The 5,596-nt window shown below is 45.6% G+C and overlaps 1 pseudogene; it reads left to right on the top strand.

Moving 5' to 3' along the window:
• Window positions 1–3,316: 3,316 nt before the first annotated feature.
• On the top strand, window positions 3,317–5,227 carry LOC122904090 (annotated as a pseudogene).
• Window positions 5,228–5,596: the final 369 nt, after the last annotated feature.

Below are 5,596 nucleotides of genomic sequence, written 5' to 3'. Positions count from 1 at the left end.
TTGGCATCCATATTCATCAGGGATATTGATCAGAAATTCTCCTTTTTGGTGGGGTCTTTGCCTGGTTTGGGGAGCAGGGTAATGCTGGCTTCATAAGAAGAATCTGGAAGTTTTCCTTCTGTTTCTATTTTTTAAAACAGCTTCAGGAAAATAGGTATTATTTCTTCTTTGAATGTTTGATAGAATTCTCCAGGGACTCCATCAGGTCCTGAGGTCTTGTGTTTTGGGAGGTTTTTGATCACTGCTTCAATCTCGTTACTAGATAATAGTCTATTCAGGTTGTCGATTTCTTCCTGATTCAGTTTGGAAGTTTATATTTCCAGGAATGCATCCATTTCACGTAGGTTGCTTGACTTATTGGCACATAACTGTTGATAATAATTTCTGATGATCATTTCTATTTCCTTGGCGTTAGTCATGATCTCTCCCTTTTCATTCATAATTTTATTAATTTAGGTCCTCTCTCTTTTCTTTTGGATTAGCTTGGCCAATGGTTTATCGATCTTACTGATTCTTCCAAATAACCAGCTTTATTGATGTGTTCTACTGTATCTCTAGTTTCTACCCCATTGATCTCTGCTCTAATCCTATTTCCCTTCTTGTGCATGTTGGGGGGTGGGGGGCTTGGTGGCTTAATTTGTTGTTGGTTCTCCAGTTCCTTGAGGTGTAAAGAGAGCTGGTGTATTCTGGATTTTTCAATTTTTTTGAGGGAGGCTTGGATGGCTATGTATTTCCCCCTTACGACTGCCTTTGCTGTATCCCATAGGTTTTTGACTGGAGTGTCTTCATTCTCATTGGTTTCCAAGAACTGTTAAAGTTCTTCTTTGATTTCCTGGTTGAGCCAAACATTCTTAAGCAGGGTGGTCTTTAGCTTCCAAGTGTTTGAATTCCTTCCTAACTTTTTCTTGTGGTTGAATTCCAGTTTCAAAGCACTGTGGTCTGAGAATATGCAGGGAATAATCTCAATCTTTTGTTATTGGTTGAGCACTGATTTGTGACCCAGTATGTGGTCTATTTTGGAGAAAGTTCCACATGAACTCAAGAAGAATGAGTATTCTTTGTTTCAGGGGCATGCTTACTTCTTAATGAGGACTTCACTTTTCAGGATGATGTTTCCTTAGCATCCTCCTATATATACACTGACTCATACATGCACATAGCTCCTCTTTGGAATGCTCCATAAAGGAGTGGTTCTGTTTTGTTCTACAGTGGGTTGGGGTGGCTACAAAGCAATCTCTAAGAAGCAGAATCAGGACAATGAGGTACATGCATCTACTCTAACATCCCTTCCCTCTATGGACAAAAGAGGGGATCCAAACCCTTCTTAGCACATATGGGTCACTATGAAACAGACTTGGAGGATAGATCCATCTCTCTAAGGGGACCCTCAAGATCCTCGAGTCTGACCATGTTTTGCATCTTCTGAGTTAACTAAAAACCCCAGGGAACAAACAGGTCCAGTCGGCCATTCTGAGTTCTATTTCAATACTGAATTCAAATTATGATGACAAATGTCAATACTGATCATATGGTCCTTCTGAAATCACAAAACCAAAATTACACACAGGAAAAGTCTCAGCTAACCTCAAATAATTTTTCCCTGACTTTTGTTCTCATTAGAAACCTTATTTTATTCCTTATTTTATTCACTCTATCCTCCAGCAAAATAAACTTACTTTAAAAAAAAAAGGAGGAGCGGGGTGCCTGAGTGGCTCAGTGGGTTGAGCCTCTGCGTTCAGCTCAGGTCATGATCTCAGGGTCCTGGGATAGAGCCCTACATCGGGCTCTCTGCTCAGCAGGGAGCCTGCTTCCCCCTCTCTCTCTGCCTGCATCTCCGCCCACTTGTGTCTGTCAAATAAAAAAATAAAATATATTTTTTAAAATCCTTTAAAAAAAAAGAGCATGTGTCAAGAACATAAAAGCATCTATTTTAAACAACCTTATTACAATGTGATTTATTATATTTATTCTAACACAAAAGTTAGCCTTTTTTTTTTTTTTAAGATTTCACTTGTAAGTAATCTCTACACCCAGTGTGGGGCTCAGTCTTACAACCTGAGAACAAAAGTCGCACACCCCACTGCTCCCCATTGACTGAGCTTACCAGAAACCACACAAAAATTCACATTATAAAATGCTAATGCCTTTACATGTAACCTTAGCTACAATATTCCTATGTATGAATAGGGAAACCCTTTCACCAAAATATCAGGTTGCATGTAATCCAGTACCAGTCCAATGGTCAACTCTGCTTTGCTGTAATTTCAAAAATGCAGCAATTATTTAGCTCTTGTTATAAGCTGATGCTGTACCACATGAAAGTGACGGATGAGAGAGTCAGTTCTAACCTCCAGAAAGCACAGGGTCTAGTCTTGCAAGGGTGCTTCGTAACCCAGGGGCACTGATAAAGTGCAGTAAGGGTTTTGCTGCTGGCACAGAGTTATGATATGACAGGCTCTTTTAATCTACTCCTTAATTAGATGAGTTAATTCACATCAAAATCTTAAAAGAGTGAGTGGCACACTATAAACTCTCAATAAATATTAGCATCTTTGGGAGGAACATGTCGGTGATCCATTTGGGACATGATTGAAACAACATACCAAGAGAGATTAATAATTTAGCAAATTAGGTGAAGTGCGGAGAAACTGTGATCAGCACTGATGTTGGTCTGCCATCCAAACTCAACCTCTGCACACTGCCCCACTAGTCCTCGAAGTGTGCGGAGTACCCACGTGAAGAGGGCTTCATTCCTCTGGATGGGGAGTTTAAGGAAGGTTTCAAAGAGGCAGCGGCCCAAGAGCTGGGACTTGAAGAAAAAGTTCATTAGAAGGCAAAGAGCTACAGAAGTAGATTCCAAACAGGGGAAAGCATCTACAAAATAATCAAGGATCAGATGGGCATGGCACATCTGGGGTGACAGCAAGTACTCCAGTGTCAGGACAGTTAGAAGTTTAGGAGAAGATGCAAGAGGTGGTGGGAAAGACAAGGCTGAAAAGGTCACCCCAGAACAGAGGAGGAAAAGCCACAAAGACTGTGCTCATTAACACAATGCTCTTGATAATGAGCAATCATTTCTTGTTTTAAGAAGGAAAGAGATGAGGGGTGCCTGGGTGGCTCAGTGGGTTAAAGGCTTTGCCTTCAGCTCAGGTCATGATCCCAGGGTCCTGGGATCAAGCCCCGCATCGGGCTCTCTGCTCAGTGGGGAGCCTTCTTCCTCCTCTCTCTCTCTCTCTGCCTACCTACTTCTCCAGCTACTTGTAATCTCTATCTGTCAAATAAATAAATTTAAAAAAAAAAAAGAAGAAGAAGAAGGAAAGAGATGAGGTAGGGGTGAGTGGTGGCAGGTGGAGGGTAGGGAGGGGGAACGTTGGAGAAGGAGGAGAGACAAGCGCAGCAGAGGAGGTGAGGAATGCCGGGTACCAGGCCAGGGGAGCCGTGGGCTCTTGGGAAAGAGATGATGATGAAGAAGCTTTACATCAGGAACCTGATCCCCACCGTCACTGCCAACAACCCCTGGCAGCTCTTTGAGGACAGGAAGCTGCCCTGGAGGGACAGGTCCTGCTCAAGTCTGACTACGCCTGGTGGACTATCCCAACCCGAACTGGGCCATCCGCATTATCGGATAAAGTGGAATTGCATGGGAAAATCATGGAAGTTGATGACTCAGTCTCTAAAAAGCTCAGGAGCAAAAAAATTCAGATCCGAAACATCCCTCCTCACCTGCGGTGGGAGGTGCTGGACGGACTTTTGTCTCAGTATGGGACAGTGGAAAATGTAGAACAAGTCAACACAGATACAGAAACTGCCATTGTCAACATCACATACGCAACAAGAGAAGCAGCAAAAATAGCCATCGAGAAGCTAAGTGGGCATCAGTTTGAGAACTACTCCTTCAAGGCTTCCTACATCCCAGATGAAGAGGTGAGCTCCCTTTCACTCCCTCAGCAAGCCCACTCTTCCCAGGAGGAAGGCCACGCCCCTGGGCCTCTTCTCGGGCCAGAAGGATTGATTTCCTGCTGCAGATCCTGGTTCCCACCCAGTTTGTTGGTGCCATCATCAGAAAGGAGGGCTTGACCATAAAGAACATCACTAAGCAGACCCAGTCCTGGGTAGACATGCATAGAAAGGAGAACTCTGGGGCTACAGAGAAGCCTGTCACTATCCATGCCATCCCGGAGGGGACCTCAGAAGCATGCTGCATGATTCTTGAAAGCACGCAGAAAGAGGCTGATGAGACCAAACCAGCTGAAGAGATTCCTCCGAAAATTTTGGCCCACAATGGCTTAGTTGGAAGACTGACTGGAAAAGAAGGCAGAAATTTGAAGAAAATTGAACATCAGATGGGGACCAAGATAACAATCTCACCCCTGCAGGATTTGAGCATGTACAACCCTGAAAGAACCATCACTGTGAAGGGCACAGTCCAGGCCTGTGCCAATGCAGATGTAGAGGTCATGAAGAAGCTCCATGAGGCCTTTGAAAATGATATGCTGGCTATTTATGAACAAGTCAATCTGATCCTGGGGTTGAACCTCAGGGCACTTGGCATCTTTTCATCCAGGCTGCCTCCAACAGCAGGGCCCCGAGGAGCTCCTGCCACTTCCCATTACCACACTTTCGCTACCCACTCTGGATACTTCTCCAGCTTGTACCCCCCCTCACCAGTTCTGACCTTTCCCACATCACCACTCCTATCCAGAGCAGGAGACCGTGAATCTCTTCATCCCAACGCAGGCTGTAGATGCCATCATCGGGAAGAAGGGTGCATGCATTAACCAGCTGACCAAGTTCACTGGGGCCTCCATCAAGATGGCCCCGGTGGTAGGCCCAGATGTCATCGAAAGGATAGTCATCATTACTGGCCCACCTGAAGCCCAGTTCAAGGCCCAGGGGAGGATCTTTGTGGAAACTGAAAGAAGAAAACTTCTTTAACCCCAAAGAAGAGGTCAAGCTGGAAGCCCACATCTGAGTGCTCTCTTCCACAGCTGGCCGGGGGACTGGCAAGGGCGGCAAAACCGTGAATGAACTGCAGAACTTAACCAGTGCAGAACTCATCGTGCCTCGTGACCACTCGCCAGATGAAAATGAGAAAGTGATCGTCAGAATTACTGGGCATTTCTTTGCTAGCCAGACCGCACAGCACAAGATCAGGGAAACTGTACAACCACTGAAGCAGCAGGAACCGAAATATCCTCAGCGAGTCGCCTCCCAGTGCAGCAAGTGAGGCCCCACAGTCACCAGCAAAACAACAGATGAATGTAGCCCTTCCGACACCTGACAGAATGAGACCAAACAGAGCCAGCCAGCTCGGGAGCAAACCCAAGACCATCCTGAGGAATGAGAAGTCTGCAGAAGCGCCCTGAGAATCCCAGGGGCCAGGAGGGAGGAGGGAGGTCAGCCCGGGGCCTTTCCAGACCTCCTGCCCACCGCCCACCGCCGGGCCTCTGCCGGCTTCCCATCCACCCACCATCCACCCACATCTCTCCATAACTCCCACCGCGCTATCCTTTTTAGTTGAACTAACATAGGTGAACGTGTTCAAAGCAAAGCAAAATCCACACCCTTTTCTTTCTGTGCAAGTTGTCTCTGTACA

Source organism: Neovison vison, chromosome 4 (assembly GCF_020171115.1).
Source record: "Neovison vison isolate M4711 chromosome 4, ASM_NN_V1, whole genome shotgun sequence".
Lineage (NCBI taxonomy): Eukaryota > Metazoa > Chordata > Mammalia > Carnivora > Mustelidae > Neogale > Neogale vison.
The sequence above is the reverse complement of the archived record's forward strand: the minus strand, read 5'-3'. Positions and strand labels throughout refer to the sequence as shown.